Source organism: Macrosteles quadrilineatus, unplaced genomic scaffold, assembly GCF_028750875.1.
Source record: "Macrosteles quadrilineatus isolate MER2022 unplaced genomic scaffold, UCM_ALF_1.0 Scaffold_2__2_contigs__length_208266976, whole genome shotgun sequence".
NCBI classification, from domain to species: Eukaryota; Metazoa; Arthropoda; class Insecta; order Hemiptera; family Cicadellidae; genus Macrosteles; species Macrosteles quadrilineatus.
In genome coordinates, this window is record NW_026542595.1 from 186,714,410 (window position 1) to 186,733,094 (window position 18,685).

At 33.5% G+C, this 18,685-nt stretch overlaps 1 protein-coding gene across 1 annotated transcript in view; it reads right to left on the reverse strand.

Annotated features, from left to right (window-relative positions):
* The window catches only part of LOC128986373 (netrin receptor UNC5C-like), a 78,501-nt gene that overhangs the window by 39,250 nt on the left and 20,566 nt on the right, over nt 1-18,685 (reverse strand). The gene's annotated exons all lie outside the window — the stretch shown is intronic.

Consider the following 18,685-nt stretch of genomic DNA (forward strand, 5'->3'; position numbering starts at 1 on the left):
GGTTGATTTTTCTTTTGTAAATTAGATCTTAGGTCTCTCTTGTAATTATAAAGATATAAGGATATTAGATCATAAATATATTAAAATCATTAAGGCTTAATAAAATGCATTTAAAGCAGGTGATCAAATGTGACTAAAAAATCTCCTTTAATGTACAATTTTCTATTGACTACCCATACACACTAACCTAACGCCAATATGCCTATCTCAACACGGGTTAAATAATGGCAATGTGTCGTTAACATTGTTTACGTGAATTACGTACAGTACTTTACATACGACAGTGTTTTAATTACTAAAAATCACTACCCATATATTCTTGAGATCATGTTTTCGTTTATAACCTCCCATTGATTGTGGTGCAAAGACTTATTATCCCTACCAATGACTCATCGTTTAATCAATTAATTTGGTCTTAACAGCTGATAAGTTGACTTTGAAGAAATACAATTTAACTCTTTTTCTCTCAATCCTTGAACCTCATTGGTCAGTTACTCGCGTTTTAAAGTAAAACAATGCTTTTAAGTAAGTGAACAATGATGTTAAGTGAATCTTTTCAATTATTAGGACTGGACTGAAACGGCTATTAAAAAAAAAAAATGGTTGTATATTAAATACTATAACACCATAAGCAAATATGAAACAGCTCCAGAAGGGTGTTGAGAAACGGCAGGTGTGTACAAAGAGTTTCGCACAACTCGAGGTAAGCTTTATGATACTTGGGTAATATCCATTCTCTTGAAAAGCCTATGAAACACACTGGACCGTGAACAACAATATAGAACCTCGCTGGTTTAATGGGATCGTTCTTTCTAGCGATTCATTATTTATAAGAGTTTCAATGTTTAAAGCAGTTGTGTGCCAGTCTCTTGCGTCACAGAAAACATATTACTATAACCCAGAATGCCAACCGCGTGGTAAAAAGCATTAAGTGTTTTGAGAGAGCTTTGCCTGTCAATCGTAGGCAGCGCCACTAGCGTTGCCATGCACTCAGCATAGCAACGCTGGTGGCGCTGCCTACGATTGACAGGCAAAGCTCTCTCAAAACACTTAATGCTTTTTACCATGCGGTTGGCATTCTGGGTTATAGTAGTATGTTTTCTGTGCTTGCGTCTTTGTAGGTTCATGATTACATTTTCAGATAGTATTGTTAAACTTTATTAGCATGTAGCTAGTTATTTGCACTATTTTGAAACATTTTAGTATGGAAACTATACGGATTTTCTTTTGTGAAAATAACAACATACTAAACGTTTAAATGAAACAGTAACGTTCTAATTTTATATGGGAAATCTAAAAATAGGATTTTCGCAAGAACTGTCGTTTTTGTTATGGGCCTAGTCTAAATGCTAAGTTTAAAATTTAATTTGTTATGAATTACTTATATATTTCTTTGGGTGGACTTCAGATTTTCGCTGATCATCGTTAACCTAGATTAAGTTCATTTTGACATTATCACTATACTACCACTCATATAGGCAAAGATCTACCATATGACAATGAACGTATTTATTTATTTTAAGAGTTGGGTTTCGGAAAATTATAAAAACAAATTTGTTTTTGAGTGACACATAGGCAAAGATTACTTGGAGAACAGTTCGAGAGCTCACTTGATTTTATCCCTATCCTTTTCTAAAATGAAGGAAAGGGGCAAGGTTTCTGTCACTAAACAAAATTATATTAGCGCATTGATTACAAAAACAGTTTCAAAACAACTCAAATATTTTCATTCAAGTCATTACAGTATCACCCTACCAAAAATATACTGCAAATTAATACATAACTCTCCATCAAGATTGGTTCCCAGTCAATAATTACTTGTGAAGTGAGGTAATATATAGACCTGGTGTTGGGAAACTTCTTTACTACTTGCCATTACTCATAGGCAAGACGTTAACTCCCAATCTCCTGGACGGTAAATAATCAACGGAGATAAGATGGTATCTAACGTAATTGGCTTGACTGCGCCGAGGTAATTCGTGTAGGAGGCGTCGCGAATTCCCTACGAGTAATTAAATTTACTTAGCCACCTCGCATAGTTCAACCTCGACGTATTGATTGGGTCCACAACTATAGAGAAACTTGTTGCATATACATGATCGATTAGTGTTAGGATTAGTTGTTAGGAGATCGCTGTTAAAACAAAATTTTAAAAAGCCGGAAAGTGTGAATAACTTTGAGTTTTTGAATCTAAGAGGGAGCTTACTTTTGTGTAATTCTGAAATGTAAAAAAAGTTTGTTATATAGAAGTACGTAAAACTCACAAGTCTATAAATTATAATAATTCTCTCTAAAAAATATCGATGTCTGGATGTACTGCAAAACAAATAGTTTACCAAAATATTCCTTTTTTTGTAATAAAAAATATATAGCCTAAGTTATAAAACACTTAACAAAATGATTCAAGTACACTGTAAATCTACCCTACCAAACGAACTCAGCCTTTGAGGTACGAACTTCCTTTTAGTGTGCATCTAATTTAAATACTTCTGAACATTCATAATAACCTAAAAGTGCCTTAGGCATCATATGCCTTTGATGAAAAGTATTACAGTGTAATGGACCAATTATTATAATAGTTAAAACTATGATCATATGCCTATGTAATATTTTCTGCTAGAGAGAACATATTATCATATATTTCTTTATAGAACTATGATAGTGTATTACCGGCCATATTGAAGAGTAATATCATGATTTCCAAATTATAGCCAGTGGTATATATTGACGTTGACAACTGTTTATTTCTTCATTCAAAAACCATTAAGCAAACAAATTCGTTGAACATGATGTAAACTAAACACACATTACAAGTCTCCACAGCAATGTTAGCACTTGTTAAATTGTCGTTATTCAAATAGCAGAGAGAGGTGGACAGATGAGCTACACAATGTAACTCCCCAGGGTGAAATGTCTGGCCTGGACTTTGAACCACCCCAAACACAACTGTATGGAATAGACTTGGTTTGAAAATTATAGTAGTTAGTCAAAATGTATTTGCAATTTCTTTCTCCTGTATTTTAAAACTGTATAACCTCCACTTCCCCTAATAGTAAATGTCATAACACTTTACGACGCATTTTGTGGTCACCTTATTTTGTACTATTGTTGCTAGACATTTATTGCTTTGCCTCACAGTATAGGGTTTGATGCTATTCGTTTTGTTAAAAACTTACATCGGATTTATGTTTTCTGTACGTGTTAAGCAAATACACTTATTTGGATTGTAATGTTGTATATTAGTATTAGTTCTTCTCGGTTCCACTGTAAATTCAAACATTATTTGTTAATACATTCTTTTCCTGTTTTATTTTTTTATTCCATTATAAAACATATAAATGTGTTTTCGAACTAATATAAATCTCACTTAACAGATAATTATTTTACTTAACTGTAAAAGCGTGTATATATTAACTTATATACTAGCCACGATTAATTTGTTTTACAAAATGTCCAAATTGACACAAAGGAGACAATTTTTCAAGAGAGATTTCTAGGTCAGATCTCAATCGCAGATATTGATTCAGAAGACAGAGAGGGAATCTGTAACGTGGAGATGCGTCTTTCATATGTAAATGTGTGCGGAAGCAAATACTCACCGCCGACTGTATAATGCGGACATCTAAATACCTCACAGTCTACACACTGAGGAGTATAAGGGTAAATGTAGGGTAGAATGTTATTAAAGTGTCACTTTATAAGGAGATTTTGTCAACAAGGGCAAAAGAATATTATGTCCACCCCCCCCCCCCCCCCCATAACTGAACTAAACCCTGTTACTGAACTTTTTAAACTTTGTTTATATTTCACAGACCCCTGACGAAGGGAAGCATATACGAATAAAATGGTGTGTTTTAAAAAATTCTGCAACATCATACTGTTCCTAGTGTATTGTTCTACGCTATGGTTATATAGGGTGAAAGCTCTATCTGCATTATTTTTTTAAAGTATTTATCTGTCCTGAGACTTTTTTACCACCCTGTATTTAGTTACTTAAAGTGTTTAAGCTTTTTAACCTTCTCATCCTAGGACGCTAGCTAGCCCGGAAGTGTTTTACATATTACTTCAAGCCCTACGGGTCGTGTCACTATCACATCGATAATGTTCATTGTATATCAAGTCAAATATATAACTTTATGTGTTGGATTTCTGATTTGTTGTAGACTACTAAATAAACAATTAAAATATTACTGTATATCATCTATATAAACTCATCACGTACTAGTAAACTTACTCAACATGCACCAAAATATATTAAAAACATTTTTCAGGGTTGCTCATCAAAATCTAACGTCAATTTAACAAGATAGACCCAGTCCTTTTACATTTCTTAAGCCTTCAAAATTACAACCTGAACGTTTGACTACGTTTTAGACCAGTATTTGCCTTAAAGGTCATCTCTATTTTAAAACCGATGAAAACGTAACGAAGCATCAATCATAGAAACTGACTGAATCAGATTGAAGTTGAATTCATTGGTATGGTAATAAGTATTGCTGCAACGTTAGCTGCAGCGGCATGTGTGCAGCCTGATAGCGACTGACAGCTCATCAAAATATTCATGAACAAGGTTATCGTTTATCGCTTAAATGACTGACAGTCAAAAGATATTTTATAAATATGTGGAGAGCCTACTTCTGAACTTCACTCCCTGAACATCTGACGAGTTATCTTTCCATTTCATGAATAAAAATATTAACAAAAATAACACACTGAGCATTCAATTTACAACATTTAAGCAATGTTTCAGTAAATCTCCTTTGAGCTGCAACTTTGATAGGTAATAACCAAACTTTGACCGTAAACAAACTTAGATCATCCAGGATCTTCCGCCTTTACTAAGAGATATTGGATATCATAATATCTATGGTACAATATAAAATATCATTGCAAAACGTTATTTATGATTGTTAATAGTCATATAACATAACATTGTAATTTCCCACTAAACTCCAAAATGTCTTACGTTTAAATAATAAGAATATATTGAATTATTCATGGATTTAGAATTATTACGCCAGAATAAAATAGCACTGCTGATATGATTTAATAATCTAATATTTAAGCTAATATAAATTATACACGCCAGCAGATAATTAAACTGGCTCTGAATTCCATGTAACCGCTACTTCAATATTGCATATAGATCGTTAAATATTGGTTGATTAATGAAATTCGTTAGATTATCGTATTATTCTGCATTTATACGTTTATAATTTCGAGGCGTTTAGTGTTGTTTACTTTACCGTTACCGTTGCTGTTTGATGGAAAGTATTTTGTGTGGCCGTTTGCAATGGTTATTAAATTAGTTTATCTTCATTCTGCTGCAGTAAAACTAAAAATAGGTTTAAGCGTTAAAGGTGTTTTAAACAAATTCGTAACTGGCCAAAATACAACAGTAAATAATGTTATTAAAAAAGAAATTCATGCCCAATGAAACCCTGGCACTGGCCACTTATTTTGACTATATATAGCTAACTGTCTCTGTATATCAAACAGTTTCAGTTGCAGTAGGATAAATGTTAAATTATTATAATTCATTTCCATTCTAGCTCCTGAGCTGTTATATTCAATGTGATGAATATAACCCTTATAATGCAACAAACAGCTCAATTATGACACAGTGTTGTTTACATGTTTCGGCAATGTCATAATTGAGCTGTTTGTCTCCGACCTTATAATCCGTAAGGTATGTAAACCTATTCAACACATTGATAAAGTATTACGAGTACAGTATATAGGTCAGAAGAAAAATCATTATTGGACAATGGTCTCTTAGTTGTTCGGTCCCAAACTAACAATTATGTATAGTTAAATACAATGGAGTATATAGTAGCTCGATATTTTTCCGTTTTTCAGTTTCTTATTAATTAAATGAAGGTCATCATATACATTTACCTACTCGAAATATAACTATTTTATACAAAATTTTACTAGATCCCTATGCAATTCTTGTTGCAACTTCCATGAAAATAATTGCTAGAAATATTACAAGTACATTTTGTATTCATAAATGATTGATCTTTTGAAACCCCCGCATGTATGTTTTCACTATGTCTAAAGCCTACTATATGTAAACAGTTTCTTTCGACTCCACAACTCTCTAGCTAGGAGTAGCTTGAAGTACTGTTTAAAACTTTTCCAACTTTTCCTAGAGCCTAGCGTCATGTGAAGGTGAGACATTAAAGAAATCTGCCGTGCAGGAGCTAGTATCTAGTTACGAAGACTATTGTATGTACAACATGTATCTTACTTTTCCCTCGTTTTCTATGTCCAATCCCATCCAAGCACTTTGCGATACCCGCTCACCCGACAACGGTGAGACCTCAATAACCGCTTTTAACACAAACATTAGCATATCCCCAGCTGATAAGACTGGGATGATTTTATGTTACTTTTATTGCAGCCTCCATTAGGGATTTCTGACCGAATCACCGCAGTATCTCAGGAAGGGTGTTGAGCTCTCATTAGCTTTACATGGGTTTCCACTCTTCTCTGGGTCATAACCGATCCTAGCCTACTGTCAGTGACGAGTCGTGGCTGGGTGAGGTAGCGACTGTCAGTGTGTTTCTGTTATAGTCTGTGTGATGTAACCTGTCTGTAGACCCTCCATCTACCTGGGGTTTAGCCAAGTGTTTCTGTTATAGTCTGTGTTATGTAACCTGTCTGTAGACCCTCCATCTACCTGGGGTTTAGCCAAGTGTTTCTGTTATAGTCTGTGTTATGTAACCTGTCTGTAGACCCTCCATCTACCTGGGGTTTAGCCAAGTGTTTCTGTTATAGTCTGTGTGATGTAACCTGTCTCTAGACCCTCCATCTACCTGAGGTTTAGCCAAGTGTTTCTGTTATAGTCTGTGTGATGTAACCTGTCTCCAGACCCTCCGTCTACCTGGTGTTTAGCAATGGCCTAAGGCTCGGGCCACTCTCAAGTTCAAGAGATAGGTTCCATCATACAGACTGTTATATAGGGTTTGCATTGAAACGTTATGAGCTAAACCCCCGGGTTAACCTCATGTTGACAATGGTGTTGAAAACATTAATTTGGGTTTGGAAATTCGTTCAACAGAATAATCTTAGAAAAAAGAGTGCAGTATTAACCACTTTAGTAAACTGTAGTTCCATTGATTGAGGTATTACGATAGTAAACTATTTGGCCAATCTTAAAACAATGTTTATTGCATTGTGTCAACTAATGTTGCATTGTTGAATGAGCTCGTTAAGCTAAGGAAGCGATTTAAATCAGACCTATAACGAAATGCAACTTATCAACGTTAAAGACGGGAGGAATTAGTGTATTGAAATCTCACATATCTATAAATCATAAATGTAACAGGACTTCTAGAATCGAACCTTTCTGGGTACATATATTTGTTTGGGGTAATGTCATTGAAGAAATATGTTTTTGAGGGTTTTGAAATTGTATACATTTGTGAAAGAACTGACATAGGTATAGGTAAAGAATCCGATTTTTTTATGTTTTCATTGAACTAAAAGTTTATATTTTTGTCCTTTTTAGCTTCTGTGGATTGATTTAGTTGATTTGATATTGGTTTGACATTTTGTCGAAAACATAGACTTGTATATTCAATAGTTTAGTCAAGTATCTGAGTATTTCGGAAAACTGTACTTAGACAATTTCACTCCTTTAACTTAACGTGGGCTTTTATTAAAGTCTACACTCCAAAATGTGTTAAATGGTCCAATTTTAATATATAGCAAATAAATTTTTAGATAATGAGGTTTCAAAATCCCAACAAAGCACAAAATGTCTTTATACGCCCATTAAAAGTAATATTCTATCTGCAGCCAAACATTTTGTTTTAAATATTAACAATTGCTTATCCAACTGATAACTATTTTAACTGCAAAATAAATACCTACACCCCTCACCCTTTGGGAATAACAGTAAACTTTCAGGAACCTAGAACTGTTGAAAACTAAAACTTCCGGACTGTCATGGTTTAAGGGAGGATAAGAGTGTTTTGTCAGTCGCAGGAGCGCATTCACGCCCTTCCAACCACCGGAACCGGAAAAAGCGCTGCAGGTGAGTGAAACAGGAACTTCCTGTACATGGACACTGTAAATGTTCAATCCCCCGGAGGATTAGAGAAGCTCAATCCTTGCAGGTTGTGGCGGAGACGTGTTTGCGTCTGGGTTTTACTGAATATTTTATACAAATTTTAAAGCAAAATATTGTTCGTGTTGAAATGATATATTACCACAATTTTTACAAACTATTATTACGACCATTTTTTTAAGTAGGTAGCCGTTTCAGTTCAAAAAGTATCACATAACAGCATTGCTTACTTTTATAACAGCATAGTATTACTCATAACAACACGAGTAACTGACCAATGAGATTCAGGGATTGAGAGAGAAGAAGTAAAGTAGTAATGATTCGAACTTCAACTAATCAGCTGTTCAGGCCAATTTAATTGTTGATTGGTGCAATTAGTATTTGGTACAATGTTTCGTTGCATCACTTTCAGTGGCAATGGGAGGTATTAAACGAAAACATAACCCCTCTTAGAAGTTATAAGTAGTGATTTTTTGTAATTCAAACACTGTCGTAGGTAAAGTAGTGTACGCAACTCGCGTAAATAATGTAAACGACACTAGTAGAAGTTTTTAAGGCACTCGCCAGGGCTCGTACTTTATATTTTCTACTGGTGTCGTTAACACTATATTTACGCAATCGTTGCGTAAACTACTATTCCGCAATAGTTACATAAACTACCATTACATACATATTAATATTATGAAATTCTGTTATATATTTTTTACACAAAGACAAACAAATCTCTATCATACTTTATTTATAAACTTAATATTTTCTTTTGCGATGTAAACTCATACTTATTGTATGCTGTATATGTATACGATAGGAGCTAAATAATGTGTAGATAAACCATTACACAATTTAAAATTACGTTAGAGAACTTGCCTTAGGTTTAAACTGATGGCGAAAAGACAAAAGGCGTCTACACTAAACCTGGATTAAAAAGTATTTGGTGGATAATGTATGCTTTCCAAACACATTTAAAATTATATTTCACCCAGTTACAATATTAAATTAGAAGAGTGTTGGGTAGATAGTCTGGCAGAAAATTAGGGAGAACGTGTAAAACTAACGTTAAATTAACCTTGTATCAAAACTACCATTTACAGTGTAATTTAATATGTTCTGTTAAATAGATTTTTTAAAGGAATAAGATGTTCATGGGTTAAATCAAGAATACCATTCGAAAATATTTACACAAATAGATAACGTGCAAAAGGAGTAACAATAAATTCAATATCTCCTTAATTTGTGATCTTCATTAACAAAACTGCAGTAAACTTTAAATTTACAAATCTGTTTTAATTATATGTTTCAATCAGGTAGAGTGGTTCAATACCACCAGATGGCAGCATAATCTTCTTAATATCAATTTTCACTTTTGAGCTCTTGTCTTGTCTTTATTAAAAACGCGTTCATTTTGGTTTCAAGCCTTCCTTACAAAGCTTCGTAAACCCTTTGAGTTCCAACCATGGCTATAGATTCTCTTGCAATATTGGATAAATTAATAAAATAATGACTTTGTTACATTTTAATGACATTTTCTTTGCATCTAACAAACTACCTATAATAACTATCCTGTTGTCATAACTATTGTGTTTATCATTTATTTAAAATTGTATTATGTGTGTTATATAGTTGATTATGTTTTTAAATTTGCATAAATATTATAAGACATCATGTCATTTAAAAAATTGTGCAAAAGCCCTAGCTGTATAATGAAGATTTCAAATAACACAAATGGAGATTAGTACAGTTAAAATAGTTACAAACATGTATGGTGGGATTACAACTAAATACGTGTCTTATTTACAGTTCAAATGGTCAAATACTACAGACTACAACCATACAGTATATGTTACTGTATTTGGTTTATTTCATTAAACTATAACTTTAAAAGACGATAACATTTCATCGAGTAGAGCAAATCATAGTAAATGTATCCTATTCTAATATACTTAAAACTGATGTTAACCAGCACATTTTAAGAAATTTAAAATAAATTAAAATGATCTCATTTACAAATAACTTTCTGAAGTGCTTTATTTAGTATAAAAATCGCTAAATACTACGATCTACAATCATCTGTGGTACAGTAATTTGTTTATTCCATAAAACTGAAACTTTATGATGACATTTCAAGCACACACAACACGACATATAGCAAAGTCCTCTCTTTATAGTGTACTTAAAATTATTTATGTTTACCAGAACATTTATAAAAAGTAAACATTACTTAAGGCTATCTATTGAAGTTTTTCCTCTTTCAAGAGTTATTTCTTGTTGTAATGGGAAACACAATTATAAACATGAGACAAATGTTGCTCAACTTATATTCCTAATATTATAAAGGGATGTGATATTACCATTCTGACGCCAAGACAATAAAGGTAAAAATAATACATTTTGTGTGATAGACAACAATAATATAGAAAATAATATAATAACAATAATACGATCATAACCTTAGACGACAATGACAAATACACATCTTCAACATGCACAATACTATTCTGCAACCCAAACGTATAAATGCAGCTTTTATGATCTACCTATTACAATGACCTAATGAAGGTGTGAACGTACTGCTGGACATGCTCATTAGTTTGTACACAGGATTCCACTCCCCTTGTATATCATAACCCGACACTAGCGCTGCCATTGTGCGGTGGCAGGTTGTGTCATTAGTGGTTAATGTCCTCTACAGGTGGTTATGGTCGTAAACTGGTTGTGTTTAAACAGTAAACTGGTAAAGTACACAGTGTTATTGAAATGGATAAAATGTGCAACATTGGTCTTCGATGTTGGTGTTGGTTATTGTTTTTGTAAATTTTGACCTTAACTTGAATATTTATGGATAATGTAAAATATAGAAAGAATGGAAATAGTTATAGTTTTTTATATTTACAGAATCTTATATAAAACAAAGGAAAAATACTATCTAGACAAAATTGGGATACCGTTGCTATCACTAAAAATGTGGGTTTTACCTTTGACTATTGATACAACTTCAGTATTCAATGGTTTTACTATGGATACTGAAAAAAGCTCGTAGATCAGTATTGCATGGGTTATTGAGTTTACAGAAAGTAGTGATAAATACGTATAGAAACATTTAAAATAAACACTTATACTTATTATTGATATATCCTATTTTCTAATACGAACTATGTCTTTCTGTCAGCCTGTAATATTAATTGGACAGCTGTATTCAGGAAAATGTCCATCAAAATAAGTTAAAACTCCACTAAAACTTAAATAATAAAAGCCAAAATACTAATTAACTATACTGTATACATAAAACGCGAGTTTCCTTTATATTGCTTTTACACTCTAAATAAACTATACCGAACCATGGCTCGGTCCCTTGGTACTATTTACAGTATGGGTGTAAATGTATTTCAAGTGTTGTAAGACATATTTTTATTTAATTTATATTCATACTCTATTGACTTAATATATTCAGACTATTAAACAATCGTACTCATTAAATGCTGGACCAATTCAAATGTTAGTAGTATTACATTATTTGCACGTCACTAAACTCTCTAATAGCAACACATTTGCTGTGACGTGATGGATGTGACCTGTCAAGTGGTGCACACAAGCTCAGTAGTGTTTGCTCTCTGTTTTATTGCTCTTCTTCTCATCACAATGTCAAAGCCAATTAACTGGGCTCTGATTTAATTGCTATTGTGACAATTGCTGTAGTGCCAATAGCAACTGATTCCTCTGTTTTATGCCACATTTGCCAGAGTATCCAAAATTTGAAGCTGGTTTTAGTTTTTTGTAAGAGCATTACAGTTGTAGATCGTGTGTGTTGTGGCACGGTCGGAATGAGTATTGAAATAAACATAGGATGTAAGCGTTTTGTATACATTTTAGATGCATTTTATCAAGTAACACTGGCAATTTTTGTCATAGTAAAATTGCATACTTTAATCTATCCGATACAAATTGTATAACGGGTTTGTGTATTGTGCAAATGGAACTGGTTGGTTTTACTTTACATTATAAAAAGCTACCCAAAAATAATTGCTTCGTTCTAGAGTTGTATCCACCATTGTTTTATTTATTAATAGTTTATTTTATTATTTATTAGATCCCTAGTCATGTCATAGATCATGTAAAGTATTCAATGCTTATTATTTATTCTTTAAAGGGTTTTAAAAATAAACGTACAAATTATTCGAGCCTAAACTGCACAAATACGACTCGCCTATGGTACTTATAGTAGAAATTACAGTGTAAGGTATATTTACTACGGATGTATACTGTATAGGGTTTGTAATATTACCTGTTTTCCATGTGTAATGCCTACAACACCATGGAACCATGGAACCCCTCGCCAACACAGAGTAGAACCCTGTTAAGACACTCGCGATTCAACCTGCATCATTTACATAAGATATTAGAAGCATTCATCTACTTAAGCCACTCTTAATAAACGGCGCTAAGCGATGAACAAGGAAGAGTTATGATGACGTGATACCCGCGTTGGCGGGAAACGATCAAAGTTGGCGCGTAAACCTCCTCCTCTTCCCTCCTTAACTGCGTCTCCAGCGATTCTGTGCTTTATATTGGAGAGTAAAATGCTTTCAAACTCGTTGGGAGCTTAAACCGCGCAATAACAAACTATCGAGCGACTGTCTCTGTTGGGATAATGGAAAACCAATGGGAACTTTTGGTGGAAGATTAACAATGTATCATCAAGTTAAATAATCATATTTGTGTTAGTTCTGTAATTAGGTTGGTAAAATAGTATATTATGTTAGGATTTATATAATTATTATCAGTGCATTTAATTACATTTAAATAGGTTTGAATTGTCTAATCATCCTATACTGCCTTAATTTGTATTGCAAAAATTAGTTTTAGGTTTTACTTACCCTCTATTGAAAATCCACCCTGGGCCAAAGGGTTGCTTTTTAAGGTTAAAACTACCCTTATTCAAAATATTTATAAACGTTGTACAGAAGTATGGTGTAAAAGTTATATTTTTCCTGAGATAAAAATCATAACTCCCTAATGTTTTTCCTATGATGACCTATTTCTAATAAAGTAGAACTTACTTAATTGTTAGCTGTTGTATCCTCGAATTTTTATTGGTGATCGCAACGATTTCACAATTAAATTAAAGTTGTGACAAAGCACTATATATTAGTGGATTATTTTTTTATTAAATTAGGTAAGAGTGTTTGAATTTATTAGGCCTATAGGCCTATTTAATAGGCATTCGTTAGGCTATTTTAGGGTTTAAATAAATTCAGAAGATTGCCAGGTAATACTCCTCCATAAAGATTATTAAATGAATATAGTGAAATTCTAGATGTTAAACGTACCTTAAAAAGACAGTTAAATAACTTTATAGTTACTAACACTTCTTACACCTGCAAGGAATAAAGTCAAAAAACTTAAGATAATGGTCAATGATAGCCTTTTGAGTATCTTACAATTTTTCATAACAAACAATAGAAACACTCCTCACATTATATAGACAAGAAAAAATTAGATCCGTTTTCAAACATTTTTTTCTTTGCACTGTATCTACCCTTACACTGTTCAAATTATTAGGATTTGGCCTGGCAATCGGTGATTTTGATAGGTTAAAATTTATTATTATTCTCATATGTGTTAAATGTATTCACTGTCGTGCAAATGTGTAAAATATAAAGTGTGAGATACGTAGAAATCATATTCCAGTGATTTCATTAACAAAAAAATGCCAAAAAAGAAGTTATTGTAAAAACTCTACTGTATATGTAAGTTGAAAATTGATATCAGAAACCAACGTTGAGTCACTCCACTACACTGCACAATGTAAATTAAATTTCCGTGAACCAATAATAGGATACTCGATACAGCTGGTTTCCCCAATCTCTAGTGATCCAATGGGAAGTTCCTCAATCAATTATCCAGTTGGTTAAAAAGCATGTCCGAACATACAAGCTGAATGTGACTGTTTCCAATAAAAATTACTTATTCCGAGAATTTTTTGTGTAGTGGATATGTTTTACCCTATTACCTTTAAGATTGGTATGTAGCTCCACATGTTTGTACTTATTGCTGGTGGAGCTCGAATATATTCGCGACAAACACGAAGCCTACAGAGACAAACGCATTAAGGGATTGTATGTTTCCTGGTAGAATTACCATATGAAAGGCATCCCGTTGTGAACCTTCTCTGATTGTTACCTCAGAATTGCACCTTGGGTTTCATCGTACTCATACTGTATTAAGAAGAGTATTATAATTTACAATGTATATATATATCAACTAAAATGCACTCAACTACTGTCTATTACTTGCAATGTTATATTTTACGGGCATCGCAAACTCTGGATGTCTTAGTTGGCTAAAAGGACTAAACGTTTTAATTATCACCCTCTATACTCAAATATTCATATTATTTTGTCTTGAAATTATTTTTTAAGTAGACTACTTTTTATTAGACATTTATGGAAAAACACGTTACTATGATTCAGAATACCATGTAAACGATATTTATTGTTTACCAGAAAATATTTGTGTTTAATTTCCAAATTGTGTTTACTTACGACGTTAAACCCGGTTGATGACCTTTTTCAGAACCAAACTGACGCAAAAGAAATTTGAATTGAGTTACACGAATTTTCTAAAATCTTTAATTCCATTTACCCAACTTTTTGTTGTGGATACGACCTAAAAACGTCATTTCACTTATTTAATGAACTGTCAACCATAAATCCTTTTCATGCAGACCCCACCATATCCTTTTCACACACCCCGTTACCCGACGGGGAGTCCTTAGCCCTGCACCTGCCACCACTACCAGGACTGTTCCACCAGAACACCGCCTTCGCCTTTATCATTTAAATAACGTCCTTTTGATGTTCCCTGAGCCTAGCACCAGTTGATATACGTCTTTTTAAGGTATGCACCCTCTCCCTAACGTGTTTACGTGACATTGTATCACCAGTTGAGGGTTTATTGGATTTTTTGCCCCGGGGTGTTTCTGATGGACATTTTGTAGGGAGGCTATTGGATTATAATCAACCTGCGCTCAACATTTTGAGAAAATGTGTAACAAAAAAGAGCTGTGTGATTTTATAAAGGAAAATTAATAAGTACTTAACACCGAAAATTTTAATTAGAACCTAAAAGCTAGGAGTTATAAGACCTCTTAGGAGTCATGAACAGGTAAAGGTTGTACTTACAAGAATCCGTTTTCTCATCTGGCGATTGACAAATTGGATTATTGTACAACAGGTTTTTAACCTGTTTAAAAAACTACGTAGTTTACCATATAAGGTTCAGAGACTTTCAATTTTCATCAATGGATTGAAGAAAAATATACTTTTTAACTTACGTTTATACTAGTGTGGAATGTGATGGTATATACAGTCCTTTAAATTTGGATTGTTGTCTTTATCTTTGGAGGGAAAAAACTTGAATTACCTTTAACCCTTTTTGACGTGCAGTAACTCAAGTTTTGATTTTGAGTCTAAAACACACAAACTTCCTACTACGGTATTTTTTTTCTAATTAAAACACAAATAAAGCTTAAATTAATATTAAGTAAATTGAAAATATTACTTAAATAATTATGGTTACAGAAGATTTTTCAAGTAACAGATTTAACCAACGCGTTCCACTGCTACCAATACAGATGCCACACCCCACAATGAGCTCTAATAAATACCACGAACTCTGGTTGTTTGGACAATTAATTGAATGGAAGAGCAGTGGCCAGCTGACTCAACATGTGATGACAGCTGATCACTGACGTCACTGATCAGCTGATTATGACAGGTGACTGTCATCACTCTCTGGTCATTTCTGGATTCAGCTACTGGCTTATTTGCCTCAGTGTGTGAAGCCTAAACTTTCAATAAACTAGGATGTATACATACGTTACATTTATTTGGTCAGGTGAACACTTCATAATCTCTGGGTAAGAGAGTAGAATAACTTAAGCTACTCAACTAGTTAAAACGCAAATAAATATAACACATTTTGACTGTCATTTTGAAGTTCATAATACCAAAAAATATACAATTTCAATTTTAGTTCATGGAAATTTCCTACAAGTGTTTTAATGAAAATACGTTTCGGGAGAAAAGGAAAGTGGGAGGAGTTTCCTTACTTTCATTTTAGGAGTGACGACACGTCTTAAGGCTTGACAATGACACCCTGAGTACGAAACCGGTCGCGACCAATGGGTTACGTTGGCAACAAAAAGGTATTTAACCACTAGAACAATTAATATTGTTTCCTTACCTCCCGAAGCTAGTACTTCAAAGACTTTGTGTAGGAACAGTCCATGAACTTAAAAACATATTAACTTGTATAAGCAATACCTACAGGACTTAATTTTTATCCTTTAATAATTTTCAACCTATAACTAATTATGATTAGTTTTTGCTAGAAATTATTTTTCAATTTAAGAAATACACTCCTAATTGAAAAGACCCAGTGTATTTCTTTATTAAAGCCACCTTTTTTATCGAATTGAACAGAAAGTGTTTTTCAAAGAGCGGGCTCAACGGAGAGGCACGTCTGTTTCCGATAAGAGTATCGAAAGTGAAAACCAACATTGGAATGGCGCCGCGCGGTGAAAAGGTTGTTTCAACGTTCGACCGTATTTACTTTTCATGACTCATTACATTTCTGAAGTGAAGGGCCTTAACGGTTCCCTCCAGTTTCGTGGAAAGTAGCCTCAATAAATGATACACCCGACCTCGTGTATCGTAGAATAACTAAGCTTCTTTTCCAGACCCATTTTAATATTTATAAAGGAGACTTAACTTTGTTCTTAGTTTATTTTGTGATTTATATTCTGTTTTACTCTAACCCAGCTTTTTATGTCGTTTTAGTTTGAGAGAACTTTGGTAGGAGGAAACCGAACATGTTTGTTTATGACCTAAAATTATATAACGTGAGTGTAGAGTATATGTTGTGTTGGTGTGAATGATAAGTGCTTTTATCATCTTACTATGACTCTAGAGAAAAATTATTATAATATACCTTTCGATTTCATGATGGTCAAGTAGATTTCGTTAAAAAATATAATTTAAAAATATACAAACACAGGTTTGAGACTATACGTATATTAAGAAGCTCTTTATAATATATACCATAGTGTACTGTATGGTATTATAGAAAGGCTACACAGGTATACAACAAAATATATCCCAATATGGATTAGTTTACAAGGAAGATACACAGGTGCGCTGCTCGCACAGTGGCAATATCTTTTAACTTTGCTTCTCGGTAAGTACTCGCGGGATGTTGCAGTTTTTATCAAGGGAATCTTCAAAACATCGGCGTTAAAGATAACCTTTAACCTGTGTTGTTCAAACATTTCAGGGTTAAAGTTAATCAAACTTAGCGCTTAAATGTGTGTGGTTTGGTTAGGATACCTCATTGAACTTTTCTTTGTAGTACGAAGTACCGTAGATTTTTTTTATTCAATATAAAATGAAGATTTGGGAAACAATAAATTAAATTGAATAGAAAATCCCAAAAACTACAATGACATAGGCCTACTACATTAAAAAAGTTAAAAATTATTGTCTCAATGTTTATTGATTTATTGAGTTAAACGTTTAATAAAACTATTCCAACGTATTGAGAAGGCTTAGACTGAATATGGCTGTACAACGGAAATTTTAGAACAAAGACACTAAAATGTTATAACTTCATGCATCGAAGTCAAGCATTGTTAACAGGTGTGGCATTTTTCACCACCAAGAAGTACATAAACATAAGATTGACTGGAAATAAAACAACAATAAAACAGTCCCCATTCTACAAGCAAGACCAGCTGCTTACCAAGTTCTACAGTAGCTCTACACACGTTTTGGGTTTTGAGTTTATCGAACCAGAAGGTCCAGAACGAATTGGGTCGACTCGATTTACAGCGTGACAGATGAGCCGTGTCATTTTCTCTCCCCTGAGCTATGATTGGGCCTGAAACCTCGCCCACAGTAACCTATATTGGGGTTTGTTAGGGGCCTCGAGTTTTTGGGGCGGATATTTGTATTTGCCCTACTTATGACAAAATGTCGGTCAGTACTATTTGTCATATCGTGTTAAAAGTAGTCAAAGATAATTCGATATGTAACCGAAAACCACCTCCGACTCGAATTTCAATTTATGGACAGTTGCCATTCAAATCGTAGCTTACCATCATCATAGCAGCACGTCACCATTTGATAAAAATCAACGAAAACTATTATCATGGAATATTATCAGAAAAATCAAAGCTAATATGCAAATCCATAATTTCCATCGTGACCGATTGAAAATCAACATATTAGCAAGTTATCGTGTTTAACCAATATTATCATAGTTAACTATTATCATAGACAATTATTGCAGCCAATCATTTCATGGCTAACTATCACCGTTGATGTACATCTACCATTGATAATCATTCGTAAAGGTAATCATCATCGCTTAGTGACTCTAGGTATTATAATCGATAGGATAGGATGGACCTGTCATATGTTGCACAGCTATGGAGCAAAATACGTATTGACTCTAGTAAATATACCTAACAGATGTGTCTAACACTATACTAAGGTGTATGTTAGGTACAAGAATTATAGGGGGAAATAAGTCTATTGCCTTATATAATCACAT